The sequence below is a fragment of the Heterocephalus glaber genome, unplaced genomic scaffold, assembly GCF_053883595.1.
Source record: "Heterocephalus glaber isolate CG9 unplaced genomic scaffold, H.glaber_assembly_v1.0 deba00000281, whole genome shotgun sequence".
NCBI lineage: Eukaryota > Metazoa > Chordata > Mammalia > Rodentia > Bathyergidae > Heterocephalus > Heterocephalus glaber.
The window spans coordinates 27,668,446-27,692,994 of record NW_028258139.1 but is presented as its reverse complement, the minus strand read 5'-3'; the positions used below and the strand labels follow the sequence as shown (position 1 = coordinate 27,692,994).

The 24,549-nt window shown below is 39.9% G+C and overlaps 1 long non-coding RNA gene and 2 pseudogenes across 1 annotated transcript in view; 2 read left to right on the top strand and 1 right to left on the bottom strand.

Annotated features, from left to right (window-relative positions):
* LOC101722607 (centrosomal protein of 164 kDa-like) overlaps positions 1 to 11,201 on the bottom strand; it is a 32,643-nt pseudogene extending 21,442 nt beyond the window's left edge.
* The window catches only part of LOC110347617 (uncharacterized), a 118,495-nt gene that overhangs the window by 28,653 nt on the left and 65,293 nt on the right, over positions 1 to 24,549 (top strand). The gene's annotated exons all lie outside the window — the stretch shown is intronic.
* LOC101722251 (BTB/POZ domain-containing protein KCTD9 pseudogene) lies at positions 21,241 to 22,022 on the top strand (annotated as a pseudogene).

The following is a 24,549-nucleotide window of genomic DNA, read 5'->3' as shown; positions in this document are numbered from 1 at the left end:
CATGTAATTTCCATGTTTTTAAAATGAACAAGAAAAGAGGAGGGTAAAACATAACAAGAAGACAGAAATCTGTCAGACATTTTCAGACAAGTCTGTGGGATCCACAAGAAACTGGAACTTAGAACTTCCTGTTACACGGAAACGAGGAAGTTGGAAGAACATTGATCTTCGGGTCAAAGAATCAACTTCAACCAGTCAAAGTCAAAGATCATATCTGTGCTTCGTTTTCATTATCTAAAAGAAAAAGAAAAAGTAAAACAAGGGGTTTAGGTTAGGATTCATCAAACTGCAGCTTACTGGCCAAAACTGTCCCACTGCTTGTTTCTGTATAAAGTTTTATTGAAACTTAGCCAGGCCAGTCATGTACATATTGTCTATGCTGCAAAGCCAGAGTTGGGTAGCTGCAACACAGATAACATGGGGTTCCAAGCCTAAAATATGTATATATGATTCTTTACAGCTACAGTTTATTGAATAACACCAGAGGAAGCTGTGGTCAAAAATGATTTACTCAAAGGTTAGGCATCAGAATTTCAACTAGGACCACACATTGTGAAATGCATTCTTAACAACCTAGAACATAGTACATGAGGCTGTAGGTAGAGCTATCTGTCTCAGCCTCAAATGCAAAGTTCATTCACCTGGCAATATAGCAACGTGTCAACTTACCATGCCTGTGTGTAGTATAAAGAAGCATTGAGTTGGCGGGAGGGAAATTCCTTGAACATTTTAAGTCTATTTCACTTTCATTACAAGACCAGTGGGGCTTTTTCTGAATGACAGTGTGAATGAAAATAAGGCATCTAAATCAATAGATTTAAGTTATTGAAAGAATGAGTAATTGGCGTATTGTTGCAGAATATCAAGCAGATTATTTAGATAGCACATAAGTTTTCAGTTTGATGGGGTCAATTCACAGGCTGTCAAAAAGTACACAGAGAAACAGTGGGTTTGATCCACAAGTTTTTTGTATTAGAATGCAGTCATTTATTCTCTTCAACTATTTAATCCCTTCCAGTGTTCGGAGGAAGAATGGAAGCAGTGATGAGAGATGGAAATTGAGTTCAAACTGTAATTGCTTTCATAGATACTGATAACAGAAGCTGTTTCATCCCTACTAACATTTCATATTGTGTTTGCAACTCCTTTCCCTAGACAGATGTAAGACTGTAAACAGAGCAGTTGATCAGGAAAGCCTTGGAGTGGATCTAAGGGTGTGATTGCCAAATACATCTAGGTATTGGGACCACGAACACAGCCTGGGCCCCAGAACGAGTGAATCGCAGTCTCCAGTGGAGCCCAGGCTGTTGTGGCTTTTACTGCATCCTTGGGGGATTTGCGGTAGGGCAAGCTTTGGAAGTTACCTACAGAATCTGACATCGGTCTTGACGCGACGTACTGAAGCTGTACCGCAGCTCCCACCGTTTCGTCTCATCTCCAGCTCATCCTTCTCTGGAAAAAACACCACATCCCCATGGTGGCCTTGCTGCTGTGATGTGGCTGGTCACCTCTCTGACATCTTCTACTTCTCTTTACCTGGACGTCTTTTACCATCCTCCAAGCTCAAACACAATGAGCCATGGGGACTATGGATTTTCTGTTCATTTTCTCATTTTCTAATATCCACATGAATCACTTTCCACTTCGTCCAAGTTTCTGTTCAGAAGTTACCTTAATAGAGAAATCTTTCTTAACTACATTTATACTCTCTCTGTGCTTGCTATCACCTAACATTTCATATACTTGTATGCTTGCCTATTGCCTGTTTCCTACTCAATTTTGTTGTCAGCTGTATAAAGAATAGGAAAACTATACATGTCCACTGCTGTGTTGCCAACATGGACAACTTGCACAGAGTAAGTTCTCAATAAATATTTGCAAATGAATACATGAATATCTCCTCTATCAGTTGTCCCCTGGAATGACAGGCCAGTGCAATCATGGGAAGTGGAGTGATGTAAGAATTGAACTCAGATAGACCTGGCTTGCATCCTTCATGTATGAAGTTGAGCAAGTTACTGATCTAGCTGTGCATCAACTCCCCATGTGCCAAGTGGGGGCACTGACACTAGAGGATCATTGTGAGAATGACACAGAATAGGCCAATTAGAGCTCCATGGGGAAACAGGGCTAATGAGGGCTATGATTTGGGTTCCTCCATTGGGAATTCCATGGGGCAATGGAGTTGATTAGAGTTCCCAACTGAGTTGTAGAGGAGCCAGAAGTACGCCTTAGTTTCTTAATAGTGAAGGAGTGGTGGATTGTGTAATGCTCATGGGTGCCCTTTCAGACCACAGTTCATTAATAGATTAGGAAACAGGGAATGACAAGGATGCATCAGGGCCCTGTGCTAAGTGAGATATACCCAGAGGAGAGAAGGAATCCCCTGCCACCTTGCAGAGTCTCCTTTAGGCCCAGGGCTGGCTGAGAACAGGCAAGCCAATCTCATAGAACAACTGGGACAAGTCACCAAGCAATCCATTGTGACCACGTAAAACAGCAGGGTTCTTTGTCCAATGTCTCCCAAGATGAGATATAAGGTTTGTTGTTTGCAGAACAAAGAAGGGAAAAACAGGAAAAAGCATTGACAATCACATTGAAAATCTATGGTCCTGGTGACTGGCTACTCACTTTCACAATTCAGTCACAAAAGTATTTCAGTCTGTTAGTCTGCACATAGAATTATTGTGCTCATTTTCCCAATGAGCAAAAAGGCTTGGCCAGGTGTAGTGTCAGGCAATATTACGTAGCTGTTCAGCACAGAACTTTGGAAAACCTTACGCGTCCTAACACTTGATTCTGTCCTTCACTAATTCTGCGATCTTAGAAGCTGTGCTTTGTCTTGTGTGTTTGTATTCTATTTTGCGAAGTATAACAACAGCAACAATAATACCCAGTCATGGAACGTTACTGAGATAAGCTGATGAAAGTGAAGCACTCAGCCCAATGACTCGCCTCTAGCTCATGTCCAATAACTGCTTACTATTGCTGTTATTACTACTGTTGGGAAGGTAACACGACCAGAGGCAGAGCTGAGATTCTGACTCTGCTCTTTCTAACTCTAAGCTTCTCTCACTAGCACATTGGGCCACAGCCTAGACCTTCCACCTTGAGGAAGTCACATTCTTAGAGCTGCAGTGACAAAGCTTCCTGGTCCCTTCCAAACATAAGATTCAGTAATTGCATAGAGGAGTTGAACAACCTATTCTGAGCAGCCTCCAGGAAGGGATGTCTGGAATCTTCCCTGGAAACACATCCTCTGTGGTCCCTCCCTTCTCTGCAGGATGCTGAGGCCCTCTGTCCTCCATGAACTTCATCCTCCCATACAATTGGTTTGTCTCACAATCAGTTTCTGGCACTGTGATCAAAGTGAGTTCTCTCCAAGGACATGGAACAGGATGAAAAACAAATCCTGCATTGTAAACTCGAAGTGCAATCAGGACAAGCCCAGCAGAGGAGGAAGGTTATATTGTGGGAATTGAGGGTCAACAATGGAAGACAACCTGCTGCCTGCCTCCCTCGGGTGATTTGTGGGGCTGCACATGTGTCCTCTTGTGCCTGAAAACATTTCCATGACAGAGCAATGCCCAAGGATCATAGCCTCTGGAGATTTCTCCTAAAATCAGGATCATTTTTCTTCTGGTTTTAGCAAGGAAGCAGGCTGACTCCTTATATCCAGAAAGTATTGGATTTATCTCATAAAATCATTAGTCCAGTTGTCATTTTCCCTAGCTCCTGACACCATGGATGGGGAGAAGGGGCTGAAACACACAGCACCTCTCTTGCAGTGAATATTCAACTTCAAAGAAGGAAGTGGCCGCTGCTAAGGAGGTGATGTCATAGCCGAGGCAAACCTTTGAAGCGGGAGGAGAAGATGTAAATTAAGTGCTTAAGTGCGGACAAGCAGAGTATAACAATAAATCCCTGAAGGAAAAGCAAGCTCCTCAGCAATGGGAGCGAAAGCAGGGGAAGCTGGTGAAGGCAAGGAGGGGGTGAACAGGCTGCGTGATGGGACTGCACCCTGCAAAGGCGAATGTGATGAGAAGTCCAAGGGAAACACATGGGTGTCATAAACGCTCTATTTTATCTGAGAACTTGGAGGAATCGAGGTGGAATCCAAGTCAATTTGCTCAATATTCAGCTCATTATAAGCCCTCAAGGGGGAGGACAGGAAACATGCTTTTGTTTGCTGTTGCTATAATAGTGTTGCTTGCTATATGCCAGGGTTGTGGGATTCTTGTACAAGACCATGCGCCAACTGTCTTCCTGAGTCCTTTGCAGTTGTTTTCCCTCCTTATGCCTCCTGTTCATTTAATAATTCATGTATGTATTCTTTCCTTTACTTGTTCATTCAATAAAGTGATTTTATACCTGCAATGGACCAGCCACTTACTAGACCGTGGGCAAGCCTATGTGAAAGCACATTCAATTTGGCAATAAGAGGACGATGTAGTGAGTTTCTGGTAAAAGGAGGCAAATGGTTGCAAAGGAAGACAGAATGTATACGTTTAAGTGGTATCCTTCCAAACCCCACATCAGTCTGGGTCTTCACAATGGGTACTTATTTGAAAATAGGGCTTTTGCGTATATAATTAGGTAGGGTGAGAGCATAGTGGCTTAGGATAAGATCTAAACCCAATGACTAGAGTCCTTATGCGAAGAGAGCACACAAACAGAAAAGAAACGGTGAGACTGGCTTGCTGCGGCTATAAGCCCAGCAGTACCAAGAACTGCCAGAAGCCACCAGAAACCAGGAAGAAAAAGAAAATATTTTCCCTTCAAGCTTTTGAAAGGAGCAAACCCATGCCAACACCTTAGTTTCAGACTTTCAGTCTCCAGAACTCTGAAAGAATAAATCTCTGTCGTTTTAAACCCCTCAATCCTTAGTGCTTTGTTATGACAGCCCCAGGAAAACAATACGCAGGAAAAAAGCATTAAAATTACGATGGTGAGAAATAAGATTCCTTAAGATGTTTTCTGGCATCTTTAAAATAACTCTTGATTTGGGAAACTATATCCTTCATTGCTGATCAAAATACTCTATTCATCAAAACAGGCCCTGTCCAAACTGGACCTTTCAGAGACTCCCTTCCTCAGTTGGATCTTTATCCTCATGAAAGGTCACAGAAGAAACCTCTCGATTCCAGAAGCTCCCTGCTCTTTGCTTCCTGAAAACCAGGGAGGGGGGGTTGGCTTTTCTTTCTTTCTTTGGTTAAATTAACCAAAAATTTCAAGTGTTGGTGGCAACCAATAACTAACAGATGCAGGGCTCGGGATCAATTTTCTTGTCATTGTTTTACGGAGGACACGGTAATCTCTGCTCAATCCCATCTTTGTTTCTACTCTTTATTTCTTCTGTTTCAAAGAAGTTTGTGCAGTACGTATTGCCACTTCTGGCAATGATGGAAGATATTTTTTAAACAACCTCTACCGTTGGAGAGAATAACACCTTGAATTGTGCTGATCTTTACACTGGGAATCTCCTCTCCTTTAACCAACTTCACATATCAAACAGTATCTATTTTTTAGAACAAAGATGTCCCATGAAAAATAAATAGAAGAAATAACACAAGCATTGGGGTTTCAATAAACTGAGTTTTCTTGAGGCACCATCAACTGCAGGTGCCCCAAATTTGGACCAATCACTTAACCTTCCTGATCTGTGGGTTTTTCAGCCGTGTCTATCCCAGATCGTTGTTGGAATCAGAAAACATTATATACATCACAGTCACTACCAAGGATGGAGATATGTGAAAATATTGTTTTTCTTCCTTTCTTCCTTCTTTTATTCCTGAACCTTTGAAATGCATGCTGATCATTTCTCAGAACCTGTCTTTTTTCCCTCCTCCCCTGGCTAGCATAGAAGAATGAATGGATAAGTGAAATGGAACTCTCTGCAGTGCCTCTGCTCTCCTCTTTAGCTCACTAGGGTCTCCTGGCTGAATTACTCTCAGTTCACAGGGCTCCTCCCCCAAGCTCACAAACACTGGGGAAGTTTCATTTTTACAGAACACAGTATAACTGTCAATGCAATCTGATCTTGAACCATGTTTTGCCTTTTGAAGTCCAGATATCCGCTAAGATAACTAAATTTGTTTAAAGGGGAAAAATGCCTTGAGCCATTGAATGTGCCTCTATGTCTTTCTAATATGGGCAAGCATTTTACTGGCACATCTCCAGGTTCCACAAGAAATTCTGCAATAGCTTTTTATTTGAATGGCTTTGGAATTCATTTTTATGGCAGCCCAACCATTCTTCCAGCAGAATGGCCAGCCATCCAGACCTGCTTCACTTGGAAATCAATTGACATAGTCTCCTCTCCAAAGGCATAAAATATTGATTGTGCCTCTTCGTTAATTGCACACAAGGAAAACTGACTTTTCCTGGACACAATTTGATTTCTCTTTTGACATCTTCATTTCAACACCAGTGTAGCTGAGTTGTCCATACTTGCTTGGGCCAGTCTGTTCAAACAGCCACTTACGGGTCAGGGATATAGCTCAGGGGTACAGCACCTACCTGGCAAGTGTAAGGTCATGAGTTCGATTCCCTCCCGGTACAAAAACAAAAGAAAACAAACAAAACACCAGCCACTTAGATTTTTCCCTCATCAGTTTCTAGATATAAGTCATTTGCAATATCAGTGGGTTAGATGCTTCTTTTTGGTGTTTTCCCATCACACACCCCAAGCCACCTCCAGAGTAGCACTTAACTCTTATCCCATGATCAAGGGTGACCATTTAATTTTATGGAATGTTTTTGAGAGTACAGGAGGGCATGGTTAATAAGAAAGCTAGAACAAAGGAAATAAACTGTGACTATCTGAAAAAAATAAATAAATCCCTTTAATTTTAACCATCAGGTCACTGACTCTTCCACTAGACATTAAGCCTCCTGCCATATATAACTTATTCTCTACTCCATATCCAGCACCTAACCTGCTACCCAATACAGGGAAGACTCTCCACTTCAATTACAGTCTTATATTTCTTGTATCATGGTAAGAATGTGGATAAAATGATCTCTCCAAGTCCTTCCATTGTAATAACTAACAGACAGCACACATGTGCTAGAATTATATCATGCAGAAATTGTTCAGCCTCCTCTTTTTTCCTGGTTAACTAACTGCTTGTCCTTCAGGGTACCAGAACCCAGCTTCACTACAGGGAGTTCCTGTCTTTATGTCTTGATGTTGGTCGTGTTCTATTAAAATTGTTGGTTTATAGAGCTCTCGACACTAGATCTTATGAGAGATTCTGGGCCTTTCATCTCTACATGGGCATTTGGCACAGAATCTGGTACAGAGTGAGGAAAGAACACATGCTATTTGGAATGAATGGATGGATGCATTAGTGGAAAAATGAAATATCTAGATTGAAAAAAACATTGCACCTGTCAATTTGCTGTTTGATCTGGCTGATATTAATTAAATATATACTTTAATTAGATATGTATTTTAGCTTGCATCATGGACCCACAGACTGCTATAAATTTAAAGGCAATTTCATGTATTAGTAAGGTAAAAAATGATTCTAGTATATCATAAAACACTGAATCTTATGCTAGAGTCACCAGTAGCATGATGTATTTAAAGCTGAGTGCCAGTATTCATATAAAATCATCCTATGATATTTGCTGCTGGTTAGCATTTTTATTCAGTCTCATAAAAGAACAAAAACAGTGATTAAGAGCATAGAAAATAGAATTCATGAGAAAAGGTTAAAGCGATTGGAATTTTTCAGCGGAGAGGAAAAAAATATGTAGTCATTCAGTGAAAACTGATTATCCAATATCAATTTATACAAACAAGGGCATAATTTAAGCTGACAGGTATTTCCAAGGAACAAATGACCCTACTGTTTTTTTAAAAGGATAATCAGAAACCATTTAACTAAAGTATTAATATTTCCTATCTGACCTCTTCTATTTTAATTATCAAGGATTTATATGAAACAAACATAAAGGATTTATTTTATATGAAACCTTCTCAGCCACATTGCACAAGGCAGTGGAGATAGTGACTTATCAGATATGATCAAAGGGGGTCACGTGACATCTGCCCTTTCTCTAATTTCCTATTCTGTGAATGGGGTGTCTGCTAATTCAGCAAGTATTTTTGAGGAACTATTGCATGCCAATCTGTATGTTAAACTCCAGGAATACTGAAGGTATGACAGACAATATACTGGGAATACTGTGATAAGCTATAGTTAAATCCTTTCCCTAACAAGCTTAAAGATGACTGAAAATGCATTAGAAACCTGTACCTCCATGTTACATCACCTGCACAGGTACACATTCAGATGTTGGGAGAAGGAAAGCAGACTATTAAGATAGTATCTGGGCTTTTTTCACCCCAATGTTTTTAGATGGGCATCTGTTCGAGGGGAAAAGGCTCTGCAGAAAAGGTCATGCTTACTCACCGGCTAGGAGAAGCCTGAGTGAAGAAAGACCTAGGGAAGCTTCCAAAGCAGCTGGAGACTGTCATCTACTGACACCCCTTGCAGCAAGTCATCTCTAAAAGGACAAAGCTGAGCGGGGTCCCCTTTGAGCTGCTTAGGTCCCCATCTCCGCACACATTTACAGAGTGACTTCTTGTAGGACCCCTTAGGAGTGAAACAAGAGGTGAGATTGTGAGCAGCACTGTAGCCCTGCCCAGCATTGCCCTGAGCTGAGCTGCAGGGGGCGCTCACTGTCCCCTTCCCCTCCTGCCGTGCTTAGGGCCCCTCACCGTCAGTGATGGTCCATGCTCACCTGGTGACACCGCCAAAGCTCCCTTTCTAAGAGGTCTGAGACCCTGGCAATCACACCCTTTTCAGGACAAGGTTGCTGCCTTCATATGCTCACAGCTATTAACATTCTGGTGTCCTAACTGTATCTAGGATATAGACGTGGTCATTACTATAAATTCTCTTTTGTATGTGTAAATTTTATAATAAAAATTCCAAATAAAAAAGAAAATAGGATATGCATCAAGTGAGTTTTTAAAAATAAAAAATTGAAAGGAATTTTAAGAATTTAGGAACAAGACTATTACAACTATAAAGTTCATAATGTTTAGCTGAGAATATGAAGTTCCTCAAGGTTAATTGCAACGCACAAGTCAACACAGTTAGTAGCAAAACCAAGATTATAATTTTAGTCTCCTAGGTACCTTGACTACTGGTTAGTTCTCTTTTCCACATCTCTATTAATACTTACATTCACTTATTAATGATAACTATTAGTGTATAGCTCCTAATAACAAAATCCAGCTATAGTATATTAACATAGAGATGTTTATCCACTCACATGAAGTTCAGATAAGCACTCTGTAGCTGTTCTAATAGACCCACAAAGTCACCAAGAACCCAGAGCCCAGACATCTTGCTTTACCCTTTTTGCTGTGTAGCTACAATTTTCAAGGTTGCAAGAAGACTCAGAGATAAGGAGTTTTGTGATTAAGTGGGAAAAAATGAAGATCAGGTGGGTAAATTGTAACTCATTCCATATGATTGCTAGGAGGCAATTTTTCATGAATCTCTTGCATTCCTTCCCATTTTATAGAGAGTGGTATGGCTGCCTTTTATTAGCTACTGGACTTTCGAAGGGCATTTGTCTAACACACAGCCATGGATGCTGGGCATATTTGTCTTCAGAGCAGAGGAAGGTTTACTGTCTGGTACAATAGGGTTAACATCTCTCTCTGGGGCAAAGGTTAAGCATGCTTTGCCCATTAGAAAAGATGCAATCTCCCTACAAGATTCCTTTTCTATAACACCACCTGTTGTACGTGCAAGCATCGCAGCAAGACCCTGGTCCTGGCATCCTGTGGAAACGGAGGCTCAAGGAACTGACTTGAGAGTGAGACGCTGATTTGGTTACTACAAACGTCTCCACAAAAGTGTGACAGGAAAGCTTGTTCACTTGGCTGCAGTGAAGTCTCGGAGCTTTCACAGTTCTTGACAATCACTCATAATTTGCCTTGTAGAATAGAACATCTAAGGCATCAAGCTCCAAGTCATCTGGAATAGAGTAGGTGACCAAGATATGCATGGAAGAATTTAATAATGAGTAAGGGAAAGAAAGCCCCAAAGGGCATTTTAACGAGTCTGATCCTGTGACGCACAGTTCCAGCTGTGCACTGAGGAACTTGGAACCCTGGACCACACCATTTGGCCGCTCTACCTCCAGCTTCTTAAGGCATAGACTCTTTCCATCCCTCCCTTGCTCAAGCCTTGTTTACTCCCTAACAACCTGCTTTTTGGTTTTGTGCCCCATCTCTCTATAGGCCCTGCTTCTCCAGTGTCTCTGGTGACCCACAAACTGAGACAGCCCACTGACCCTTCTCTCTATTTTATTCCCTGGTGCCGCGCTGACATTTAGTTCTGTAAAACTCTTTCTCCCTTGCCTTTAGCAAAATCTTTCTCTCCTGGTTTCACTTGAACCCTCTAGGAACTCTTTCTCTCTTATTCCTATCACCACCTTTAAATATTGTTGTGCCACAAACTCCCATCCTTATTTTTGCAAAAAGGTTTTAATTACCACATATATGCTGACATCAAGCCCAGATCATGTTCCTGAGCCCCTAAATTATATTTTACCCACATGGATGTCTCACTGTAGTTTCGAATGAGAACATCTTCACAGACAAACTCAGTGTTCAGCTCCCCCATCTCAAAGCCATTCAAATGGAACTGGGCTCCTGTCTGGCCAGCAGCATCATCACCCACCTGTGAGGCTGGTTGCTGTGTCAGAAATCTTATCAGCTGAGTGGTCAACAGCATTTTATCCCTGTTCTCGTGGTTGTTTTATCCAGTTTTTGAACCCCGTCTTCCTTCTCACTGAATTTATATTAATTTTGGCCCTTCTTATCTCTTGTTCTGGTACCATGTTCAAACTGTCTCCAGTATCTGCCTTACTGGGCCATAGTCTGCAAAAGCCAAAAGAATGAACCTTCTGAACAAAAATCTCATAATGCTGCTACCCTGAGTGAAATTTCTTCATTGGCTATACTGCTGCCTTGATTCAAATCCTTCCTGATTAAAGTCCTTCATTGGCTTTGCCCAGTCAGAAAAACAGAAGAAAGTGCAAAATCTTTAGCATGATATAAAACCCTTTTTGTACCTGTCTGCTGTAGGGTGTTCTGTTTCACTTCCATTCTTCTCCATCTCCCAGTCGATGCCCGTGTCACCCACAATTTCCGACAGGTGCCTGCTCATGCAGACCTCTGAGCCACCAGCTACACTGGCTCTTCTGCCTCTTGTTTCATGTGAACTTTCTCTGGTTCTGAAAGCCTCACTCTGAGCCACCAATCCGCACTGTTCGAAGTGGCTGATGACTCCCTGCCTGCCCCCTGCTGATCTCTCTCCCCCTTTAAGAATCTTTTATAGCATTGATCAGACCACACTGTACCTGCTTGTTGACATGCATGAATCCACTAATAAGACATGTCCTATTCATCTTTATATGCCCAGCATAAAGCACAAGTCCAGGTACAGATCAGAAAGTCAATAAAAGTATTTTAAATCATAAGGAAGCTGGAAAATTTAATAATATCTAGAAAAAAGCAGTCACAAAGTAAAATGAATGGAGGAAAGGATAAAATTTACTTTTTTCATAGTTTGCCTCAAATAAACCCTGGAATATTCTTAAGCAATGTTCACTCTCCTGGGCCCAAAAATGAGAACTCAAGTTCACCCAGAATTAATCTGTTAGCAATACCATATGTAAGAGCAGAGTCCTTCACCTCCTGGTCACTCCACGGATAAGCCAGTGGGGGAAAGGGTAGCTACCAGGCAATAGTTTGCCTTGGACAACACACGTAAAGAATGTATTGTGACCTTTGGGAGAACTTCATGCCAGTACACAGTCCGGCTTGGACTTAGGTTGCATGTGGGGAGCAGGAGGAAGACCACCAGGCAGGGGGAGGGCCAGAGGCTGGGGCAGATGTGTGTCTCCATCAGTCATTGTGCCTAGGTCCTTGGGAAGCTTCCTCCTCCTCTTGAAACTTCTGTGGCCTCATACACAAACTTGCCATACTAATTATACCTACTGCATAGGTTTAAGAGCATCAAAAAAGGAAATTACAAGTGCCCAGAGCAAAGTATGTACTCAATAAACACTAACCATGTACAGTAAAGACAATATTAATGAAGCAGATGGATCACCTCAAGTTCGATGCCATCCTGGAATACATAGCTGGTTCACGGCCAGCCTGGACTTCATGGAAAGACTGTTTCAAGAAGCCTAACTAAATAAATAAGACAATATTAATGAGCCCATTTTCTCCCAACACCAAGAGCCTTCATTTATAAACAGGAGCTAATTTTTCTCCATGAGTTGTATCACTTTCTAAACTTAAAGCATTTTTCAATTGAAAAAACTATGTTATTTCCATTATTATACAAAGTGAAGGATCAAAGCTGGCCAAGAAAAACCAAATTATGTTTGTGATGTTAGCTCAGAACAAAAGAGTGGTCCTTTTATGTACAAGCAGACTGACAAGAAAGCCTAACACATGGGAGGAATAAGTGCGCTGCTAATTAATAAGCATATTCTATAGGACCTATATGATTTTTATTAAATGACGTCTAGTTCACTATTTCTCCCAAAAACAAACCTTCCCATTGTTCTTTCAAGGTAAAAGATAAGCCAAATATCACTATAACTTATAAAGTGCTAAACATACTCAACTCTGTTCCAGCTATTCTGTGAGAGGTGCTGATGATGACTGAAACTTCATTTGTTTCAGGTACCTCTCCTCTTCCCTGCAAATGTGACAAGTTTCTATTAATCCAGCTTTCATTATAAAAATTAATTTTAAATGACCAAATGTCTTCTGTGGAATGAAAATCTAAAGTAGTTACTATAGCATTAATTGCCCAACAAGTTACAAAAAGAATGACCTATATGCATTATGCACCATAATTCTATTGTGAACATCTGAGTCCATTTCCCATAAGAAATTGGTGACACGGAAATTTTCTCTAACTTTTTTTCATGTCCTGAGACTTTGCAGGAGACTAGGATTGTGGATGACAGACTAATTAATCTGCAAGAGGAAATTTCAAGGCAGCCCAATGTTCAAACTATGGCATGGGCACTGCTGAAGGCTTTTAGCCAAGCTTATAATAAAAATCAGAAGTAAAAAGCCAATTTTAAAAGTTTTTAGGTCTGCCAGAAAGGATAGGACTGCGAAGTTGGAGCAAAAGAGAGCATAGTTGCTGAAAAAATTAAAAAGAACCCAAGTACTTTCCATCAGGACAATAGGAAGGATGTGTTTAGGGCATCACAGAAATCAGCAAGACTTCACCCTTCACAGGCTATAGGATCCAAAAGTAAAAGATTTGCATTGAGAAGTGTTCCTCAGGGACTGTGCTTGGAAAGGGCTGTCTAGGGAATTTGCTTGTTGAGATTTCTCTCATTGTTCTCAACCATCCAAGTAGTCAGAGGCTGTTGTTGCCATGGTTTAAGGGGTTTAGCTATTGCTCAAGCAAATGGCACACCTTGGCATCCATGTGGTGCTGGCTCTATGTGCATGAAGAATGCAAGAGTTGTGAAGGCAAGGAAGCTTCCACCCAGATTTCAGAAGAATACCTGAGAGGACAGGCAGTGTGCCCCTGAGAAGGTAGTGCACAAAGCCATGAAAGTAAAGCCAAAAATGCAGTGGAGGCTCCAGAAAGTTGAAGAAGATAGGAATGTGGAATATTTGATGGAAGCTGTAGGCAATAAGCAAAGTAACCCCAAGAAAGAACCCATGAGAACCAACAATGGTGTAGAGGTAGGGCTGCCCAAGTGGTTTGGTGTTCACATCACCCCACAACTTGCTCCTGGTGCTGAACACAGAACTACAAATTTTTGCCCTGCTAGATTTCAGTCTGCTTTGGTCCCGTTCCTTTCTATCCACCTATTTGTCCCTTTTCAAATGGGAATGCTTACCCTTTTCCATTGTAGGTCAGCAGTTTTTACCTTCCTTTTTGATTTTTACAAGGGCTCACAATTCAGAGTTTGCCTTGAGTCTCAAAGGCAGCTTGTGACTTGGAGTTTTCAGTAATGCTGGAACTTTCAGGACTTTGGCAACTCTTAAGGATGGACTAAATGTATATTGCATAAAGAGACACTGATTAGTCTGTTGAAGGCCAGGGCTGAATGTTATGGTTCATATATAGATGTTTATATGGTTTATATCTATGAGCTCTGTGGGCTTTGGGGAGGTGATCGGATTATGGTGCCATTACATCTGACTTGCTGTTAGGTGGAGTCTGGGTGGAAGAGGCAGGAGCCTAGAGGCCTGTCCTAGAAGGACATATCTCCTTCCCTAGAACCTTCTTTCTTTTTCTGACTCTTGCTTGCCATGATGCAAGCAGCTTTGCTTCTGCCCCAACCTTTCCACCATGTCTTCATGCCTTGGAGGCAACTGACCATGGACTGAAGATGTAAGCCAGAATAAACCTCCCCTTCTTTAAGGTGTGGGTGTCAGATATTGTGACCCAGTAATGAGAAAGTAACAAAGACAGCAAACAATCTGAATAGATAATTCTCAAAAGAAGAATCACTATTGCCAATAAGTACATGAAAAATTTGGATGTATTCCATCCCATTTTATTAAGAATGACTATCATGATTTTTATTCCTGGTACTGGGGATCGAACTCAGGACCTTGCACTTGCCAGGCAGGCACTGGCAACACTGAGCTAAATCCCTGCCCTATCATGATTTTTTAAAAAATTAGTAAATGGTGGTGAGAATGTGAGGAAAAAGAAACCTTCTACACTATTTATGGGAATGTATGCTAGTACCACTACTATGGAAAACTAAGCATAGTGATACCATTTGATCCACCTATACCATTCCTGGTTTTTTCCTGGAAGAATTAAAGATATTATAGCGATACCTGTGTATCTATGGTTAATGCAACACAATTTACAATAGCTAAGCTATGGAAACAGTCTAAATGCCTTCAAACAGATGAATGGATAAAAGAAATGCAGTATATATGCACAGTGGAACTTTATTCATCCATAAAGAAGAATGAGATCATGTCTTTTGCAAGAAAATGAATGGAACTAGAACTAAGTTAAGTGAACTAAACCAGAATCAGAAATTCAAATATCACATGTTTTCTTTGATATAAGGACACTATTATAAATGAAGAAGAGGATCAAGAGGACAGAGAAAGAAGGAGGAGGTGTACAGTGTGAGCCAAAAATAATCAAAGTATATTACATGCATGTACCAATATGAAACTGATCATGTTTGATCATGTTTGCTCTGATACCGGCTACTACTCTCTCCTGAGGAGAACATAGCAGCACATAACCATTGATAATAAGGCTAGAGTTCATTGGATGCTTTTTATGTAACAAATGTTAGAGCTACATCTAGCAGAGCTCTTTGCTCAGTGGATGGCACTTGGTATTAGAACTTTAATTCATCCTCAACAACACCAAAAAGTAGAGATAGTCATTACTCCAATTTTGTAGTTAAAGAAAATGAGGCTCAGAAAATTAAACACCTTGTTCAGGATCACATGAGGAGATGTGTAGATCCCTTTGACTTTTCCTAAGCTTATTTTTAAGCTTTATTAGGACTGATCCAGGGATACTTTTGTGCCTTGGAAGGGGTGATTTTTCCAACGTCAATAACACAATTCTAGAACATCCTATGCAGCCCTTATCTTCTGGATGGAAAAAACTCAACACATTTCTTAGCTCTCTGTGAGCTCTGCGAATTTTTCATCTTAGGTTTCCTTGATAATTCTTTTTTTCACAAGGTTGTTCCTTGTTCACCCTCTTGGAATTCATCTTCTCAATTTCCGAATTGCAGTTCATGATGTCACAAGAGATCAGCATGCCAATTTTTAGGATTCATCTTTTCTGACTTTCCTTCATTGATTTGAGCTACTTGCCATTCTACCTCAAAATACATCTTCTTTCTCCACTCAGGCACCCAGCAGAATGATCTGATCCCTGTCCTTGGCTCCCAAGTCATAAATAATCTCTAACAGCAAAGCTTTGAGAATGCTTGTAGGACTTACAGTCCTGCCCTACCTACTGTCTTCAGTTGGAAATTTTTCAATTTAAATATTTCACCCCATTCTCTAACAGCATCCTTGTGGTATGTGATAAGGAACTACATCTGAAGAAGTTTGCCTCCTCATAACTGCCAACACATGGCAATGCTCACCATGCTTCCAGTGAAAAACAGCACACTTTAATACAACACACAGATCAATCAGATCATGGAAAAATATAAACATATACTCAGAAGGAATCTTAAAATGTAGACATAAATATTAATAACTATTTCAATGTGAATAAGAGTGCAGTCATTTTGTTATTTCTTCTTTTGCTCTCTGATTGGAAATGCACATAACTAAGGTAACATGAAAAGGAAATCTTGACGGAAAAATTACATGGTAAAACCTACAGTGCTCAAAAGCAGAGTTACAACTAAAATATGCCATCTATGTTCATCATCAGAGTTCAGTGGTGCCAATCAGAATCAGGGATGTGCTGCCAGTGAATTTAATACCACTATGTATGTATTTAAGGATCTATTACTCCTCTTTCACTTCATTCAAACTTTCTTTTTTTTAAGACCCAAAATTTTGACCCCAACAACTTTTTCAAATTCAAGCAACACTTCTATCCTACAAAAGTTTCTGTTTAAATTTGCTCTGGATGCATTGATTAGTCTAAAAAACTAAATAATATTTTTAATTGTGCTGGTCAGCAATTGCTTCTTTCTTTTTCTCCTCTCCCACTCTGCTTTTTCTATCTTGAGAGAAAGTTGTAACTTCCTCCTATGGTTCTGGCACTCTGGTGTTTTTCATATACTTCATCTTATTTGAACCTCAGAATAATACTGTAAAGCACTTTTAATTCACATTCGATGGATGTGGAACTCGAGTCTCAGGACATAAAAGGACTTGTCTTTTATGGTAAAACTTGGGCAAAAAAAGACCCAAAAATTCTCTCTGGACTCAGAAATAGATTTTTGTTTTTTTACTGAAAGACAATTATTTAGGAGTCAGGTAAGACTTTACTCTCCCTTGTCCCACCCCATACTCCAACAAAGTTGTATAGGAGGCTAGTTATTTTATAAACATTGCAGCCCTATACTCTTCAAACCATATTCCTGGGTATTACCCTGCATAATATACCTATGAAAAGGAGAGAATCCCTTGGCCCTTGGGCATATATTCAGATTTGTGAAGACGTTTTTACTTTGGTTACTGTCCCTTCTCTGCATCCACAGTATTTCTTTCATTTATTTATTCTTTCACTTAAAAATATATCCTTGGTAAATGGGTAATGTGCTTGAGACCCTGTTCATGTAGTGATAAGTAAGCATCAATTTCTACCACTGAAGGGTTAGAGTTGAAGGTGAGCAGCCTTGCACTTGCTGTAGGGAGGATTCTGTAAGAAGTGGCTATGGGTGCTCTGAGTTCATAAAATAAAAAAAAGCTCACCTTATCTCATCTGGAAATGGGATCAGAAATGGCTTCTTAGAGAAAAATCACAGTTAATCCATATCTTAAAGGGCAAGTAAGAAGAAGGTGGATAAATAGGTAAGAGCTTGGGAATAATGGGGAAAAATTAAAAGAAAGTGTTAGGGAGAAGAGCCTGTGTGAGTGGAAGGAGAGGAAGGGCAGGAGGAGAAGAGGGTCAGAGAAGGGCCACGTGGGAAGACAGCAGTTCACTCAGGATCCAGCATAGGCAGTGTGATGAGGAGGGTGACTGTTCCCTATGGAAGCCCAAGAATGGAAAGATCTTCAGACAGATTCTAAACCACTCAAAGGGCTGTAGGATCCCAGGCCGACTGGTTAGTATTAAATGTTGGAGGGCAGCACTTTACTACATGTTATGCCTACAGGTTATAGCATGCATCTTTTTGAAAGAACAGGTGAAACCAAGCATACTCTTGACTTAAATGTTTGTTTATCAAAACACACAGACAAATAAAATTTTCCCTGAATTCTTAGGAGCCCTTTAATGAATAAAGTACCTGATGTTAAGCTAGTCCAAATGTTCAAGGACAAAAATGTCTGGGGAAATAAGTTCATAGAGGAGCATTCTTAATTGAACAAAGCCCTGAGTATTTTGAACCCACTTTGACCTACTGGCATTATGCACAACTCATTGTAAATTATGGCATTAACTTGTTGGGTGTGTCAAAAGAAGCCAGATTTTTTTTCCCATTAACTTTATTGGTACATTTTAGCTATACAATACAGTTACATTCATCATTGGGATCGTGTACCATTACATGAGTCTCTTGGTTCTTATTTTTTCCCCTTCCCTTGCCCTCCCTTCACTCCCTCCACCCTTCCCTATTTGCAAAGATCTTCTTTCCTTTTTTTTGCTCTTCTCATATTTTTCCTTTCCCTTTTTTCCCCTCGCTTCACCCTCCCAATTTCCCTGCTCTTTTAGACCTTTTCTTCCTGTTACACAATATCAGTTATACATTTTTAAAATTACAATATTAAGATCTAGGAGACATTACCACAGATTTTACAGAATTTATAAGGATATAGAAAGCATATTACAAAAATCTTTTTTGAAATAAATTTGACAACTTCTAAGAAGTAACTTAGAAAACAAATTAATGAAACTAACTCTGGAAGAAATATAAAATTTGAATAGCACCTATTAAAGAAAGTATATTCCTAGCTTGAAAACCTACCTATATGACAACAGCAGGCTCATAAACATTTTAACTGATCAATTATATCAAACAATTAAAGCAGAAAAAAGAAGGAACACTTCTCCCTTCATTTTAGGAACTCAACATTGTGCTAATCCTAAATTTGGATAAAGATAATAGAAGAAAAAGTATGAACATAGATAGAAATTTGTTTAACAAAGCAAACTATTAGAAGTCAGATCTGGCAGTAGGTAGAAAGTGGTTTTGTTATAGGGATGGCAGTGTTGGTTCAGCATTGGAAGATCCACCCCCAAAAGTCATTATTTTAACAGAGGAAAGGAAAAAGCCATATGATCTTGTCACTAGTTGGAGAAAAAGTATTGGACCAAATTCTACAGCTGTTCATGGTAAAAGCTATCAGGAGACTAGAAGTAGAACAGAAACTTCTCAACAAATTAAAGACATGTACTCCATACTTCCAGCGAGAACGCCTTGTATGAATGGAGAAGATACAATGCTTTCTCCTTAAGGTGGGAAACAAGGGCAGATATGGTTACTCTTTATCTGTCCATTAAACTTTGAAACCTAGTCCCCACCAAAATAGTCTGGCAATAAAATGACACAACTAGGATAGGATTGGCCCAAAGGACCCAGAAAAGCCAAAAACAAAAACAAAAACAGTATTGGAAGATGTTTAGCACCCAATTTTAAGACTTCTTCTAAAGCTACAGTAATCAAGGCAGTGTTGGTGTAAGGAAAGACATATAGAACAGTTGGATAAAATAAAGAATCTAGAAATAGAACCACACATATATGGTCCACTGAGTTTTGAAAGATTATTTAACATTACCATTTTATAGAATATAAAATTGATTCAAGAGCTGAGGAAGAGATAGTGTCTTCAGCAAATGGCACTAGAACACCTGGTATCCATATATAAAAAATTAAGCTCAACCCTTTTTTTCCATACATGAAAATAACTTGAAGGGATCTATGAACCGAAATATGAAAGCCTAAAAGTATAAAACTTTAAGAAGACATTATAAGGGAAAGTATTTTTGAATTCAGGGTAGTCAAGAACTACCTAGGATACAAAAAACATGATGTATAAAAGAAAAAAATTGATAAATGAGATTCCGTCAAAATTTAGAACTTTAAATGACATTAAAATGAAAAGTAGTCCTTAAACAGACCATATTTACAATGCATATAACCTATGAGTAGACTATATAAAGAATAGACAACCCAAGTAAAATGTAGACATAAGAAAATGATAAATAGCCAGTATAGCACAAGGAATGGTGTGCAACTCTAGAATCAGAAAAATACTAATCAGTACAATAATACGATTGAATTATACATTCATTAGGGAGATGAAGTCAAAAGTTTTAAAAGCCTTGTCATGACTTTTTCTTTTTGTTGGACTCTCCCCCTTTGCATTTAATTTGTCACACCCAATGGATTCATTCTGCTGGGTTTCCTGGGGTTGTGATCCTCATTGTCTTTTCCTAGGGTATTGTCTAAAATTTTTTGGAGTACCAGTTTGGTATTCATGAAGTTCCTGAGGTGCTCTTCATCATAAAAGTATCTTATTTCTCCATCAATTTTGAAAGATAGTTTTGCAGGGTACATGAATCTGGGTTGGAGGCTGTTTTCCTTTAGGGCTTGAAATACATCACTCCAAGCTCTTCTTGCCTTGACGGTTTGTGTTGAGAAGTCTGCTGTGATTCTGATGGGCTTTCCTTTGTATGTGATTTGTTTCTTTTCTCTCACTGTTTGTAGAATTTTGTTCTTCTGTTGGATTTCTGAAATCCTAACTATTATATGCCTATGTGTAGATTTTTTTAGATTAAGGCTAGCTGGTGTGCTATATGCCTCACTTATCTGTATGTCAAGTTCTTTTCCCCTCCTTGGGAAGTTTTCTGCCATCACTTCTGTGAACAGTTTTTTATGTCATCTGCACTCTCTCCTGTTTCTTCATTGACTCCAATTAGTCTTATGTTATTCTTCTTTGCATCGTCTAGCAGCTGCTGGATTGATTTCTCATGTTCCCTTACAATTTTAAAGCAATTTTCCTTTTCCTTCTCACCAATTGAAGTCTTATATTCTATATCTGAAATTCTATCCTCACATTGGTTCATTCTGCTGCACAGACTTTCGACGGAGTTTTAATCTCTTGGAAATCTGTTTGTATCTGTTTTATGTATTCCATTTGTTTCCTATGTTGGGATTCCATCATATTCCTCAGATCCTCTATTTTTTTATCTGTGTCCTCTCTAGATTTATTAATCTTCTCTTGCACCATGAGCAAAATCTTTGCTGTTATCTGAGTAATTATTTCTGATTTCATTTTTCCCAGATTCTCTTTTGTTGCCAGTTCAGAGAGTCCAGGTGGTTGGGTATCAGATTGTTCCATCTCATTTCCCTTTGTGGTTGCTGTAGGTGATCCAGAAGTCTGTTTTTGAGGCTAGTTTATGTGTCTTCTCATTTCCACCGGGGGACGGGGGGGGGATTGTGCTTCTGGCACCCACATGGCTCACCTTCTCTGCCCTAGGAGCTTGGGATGGCTGTGGGGGAGCTTCCTAGAAGCCAGATTTTTAGTATTGACTCATGATTGAATGCCTAGAAGTGGTAATAAAGAATCCCCAACCACTAGCAGACCATTCACCAATATTCCAAAAGAAATTTGAGCAATTTCTGCTAGCAACTCCAACCAAGTCAGAATTGTGTCTCCAGGGTTCAGACTCCAGTAGTGCTGATGTTTCTCATTTGGACCTTCAATAGATTGGCTGCACAATGGTCAGTTTCAGCCAATGCCACCTTGTACATGCAAATTTCTGCTGTGCACATTTTGAATGAGCTGATCTTTCTGGATCACTGCTTGATTTCACAAATTTCCAAGGAATCAAGATGTTCATTATAATGCAGAAGGTGCTTTGCTGAAACTCTGTAATTTTGAGGATCCCTTTGGCCTTAAAGCCAATTTAGAAGGTGAGAGTTGGAAAGCTGTGGATATGGATGGAAGTCAGATGACAGGAATTAGCCAGAGAGTTAGTATCTTAAAAGATGCAAAGATGAAGAACTGTAACCTCAGAGGAGCAACTCAATAGATCTGATTTAGAGGACTGTGATCTATCTGAGTTGACCTTCAGAAAGCCAGCCTGAGCAATTTCAGTGTGAAAGGGACCTTATTCAAAGAGATGCTGATGCCACTGTTACCAGAATCTAGGATTCTGCGGACTCTTTCCAGATCCTTGATGTCCTCAATAAAGAATTCGACAAGACATGTGGAAAGGGTAGCAAGGTTTTACATTTATTAAAGGTAGGAAAGAAGTACAATCTGCAGAGTGAGAGCAGGCACCTGAGAAAGCTCACAGTGGCCATGAGGTTAATGATGGAGGTATTTTATTGGTCATTTTTCAGGATGAGGTCAGATCTAGCCCATCATATTAAAAATCTGTTTGATTTCATGCCAAAATATTGAAGATAGCACTTTCTGATTGGCCCCAGGTGCAGGGTTTCAAACTGTGTCCTGGATTTCTGTAATTGACAGGTCACACCCCCTTTCTCAGCCACTTGGCCATGCCCTAATCTCCTGCATCTTTTCTCCCTGAGCAATAAATGCCCATAATTTTATGGGATATTTGGGATGATAATCTCTGTCTTAATATAGCTATTTACAGTTTAAATGGGCTATAGCCCCTACCTACTGGTGCTTATGTGCTTTGCATCTACCTTGGGATGCAGGGGCTCCCTGGCTGGGCTGAATAAAACCTGTCTGACAAAAGTGAGAAATGAATTAGTGCCCATATATGTCAAGAACTGTTGAGCCACCTGTTCAATGGGAGAAGGCTAGGTGAATTTGTCAGGATAGTTATGGGTTACAGCCTGGATCACCATCTGAAGCCTAGAATGGATAAATTTACTATTAGGTTGAAGACACAGAGCCCCATTATGAGAAGGAGCAGGGCAGAATATTTCTTGGTCTGTCTTAAAAGGTGGACAATGACAGATCCAACAATTAGAGACCTAGTTTTTTCACATTATCATTTGGAAGAAGTTATCTAAATTTTATTTCCAAGCTTCCTGTGGAGAAAATATGGTGAAGAGGGAGGAATATTAGATAAAATACCAAATGCATGAAAACCATGGTCCTGGCAATATTACCTATGGTATGGATCCAATAAAAAGCAGGAGTTGCAATATGGGTACATTTAAACTATGGTGAGCTAGTGGTTTGCCCTCAATGATCCATTGTGGACTGAAAATTACATAACCTGCCTTTCAATATCCTTCTTAGATAAAGCTACTTTCATCATGGTCTTAGAGGGGTAGGTCCCTGATGTCCTCCCTGCCTGCATAGGTCTGAAATTCTTTATGGTAATCTCAGGAATGTCTAGAAGCATACCTAGGTACTTGGTAAGCCATTCCCCTCTCAATCACAAGTAACCTATTGTCTCAAGAGTAGTCTGACATGATGGGAAGTCAGACTTCTTGTTTTCAGCCCAAAGATAGTTTCATACCTTCTTCTGTTAGCATAGCTGTAGCTGCTATTGCCCTCAGGCATGGTGGCCATCTGGAAGCCACTCTAATTGTTTTTTGAAAATTATGCCCCTATGTGGGGCTCTTGTCTCAGCCTTTGGATCAAGACATCCAAAACAATTTCTCCAATTTCTAACATGTAAAGGAGAAGAAGGGTTTTCTTAAATCCAGTAATCCTAGTGCCCGAGCCTGAGGGAAGGCATGCTTTATTTCTTGAAAGGCAGTGTCAGTCACTTTTGTCTATTCTAAGGCTTCAGGTTCAGGATCTTTGACAACATCATATAAAGGCTTTGCCATTAGTCCAAAATTAGGTCTCTAAATCTGGCAGAAGCCAGCCATTCCTAGAAGGAACAAAGGTGTTATTTGGTGGAAGGGGGCCTGAGATCACAAATAGCCTGGATCTTGTCCCTAGACAGCTATTTTTCCACAAGTGCAAGAATGTATCTCAAGTATTAGACTTTCTGAAGAGATATCTGAGTCTTTTCCTTTGGGACATTATATCCCTTCTTAGCTAGAAAATTGAGGGTTTTGATAGTATTATGGTTGGATAGCTCCCAAGTTGGACTGCAGATTAGAATATCATCTACATACTATAGGATGGTTCCCCAGTTAAACTTCAAATTCTAGGTTTCTTAAGTCCTTTCCCAGTGCCTGAGCAAAAAGTGAGGGCTATCTCTAAAACCTCATGGGAAAGTGGTCCAAGTATTTTGTTGTTTTGTTTTGTTTTGTTTTTGAAATGAGCTTTCCCCATTCAAAGACAAACAAAAACTGGGAATCTGGATGGAGGGGAATAGAAAAGAAAGCATCTGTGAGGTCCAAGACTAAGAACCAATACCTATCTTCTGAAATCTGGGAAAAGGATTGTATATGGGTCTGTCACCAGAGCATTAATTGTGACTGCAGCTTCATTAATAAGGCAGAGTTTTTGTACCACCCTATATTCTCTTGAAGGTTTTATTATGGGGAGAATGGAAGTATTGCAAGGCCATTGGCAAGGCCACAGCTGGCCATGCTTGAGAGAGGCTGCAGTTCCCTTCTTTGATTGGGTATTGCTTTTGGTTGGGAAACTGACTGGGATCATTTAGTTTTATGACTATTGGCATTGCTGAATTTGCTCTGCCGTGTATTCCATTATACCTGCAGCAGGAACTACCTGCTGGCTAATTTGGTCAGAGAGAGGCTCACTGTAGTCTCAAAAGGTAAAATCTGCTTTGGCCTTTCCCAGAATTAGAGTACTTCTCCTAATTTTGCTAGTAAATCTCTTTCTAATAAGAGAGTAGGACACTGTGGGACAATTAAAAACTCATGGTTGAACATTTGACCTTCAAAGTGACATGTCAGAGCAGATGTAAAGAAGTCCTGGCTAGGCGTGCCATT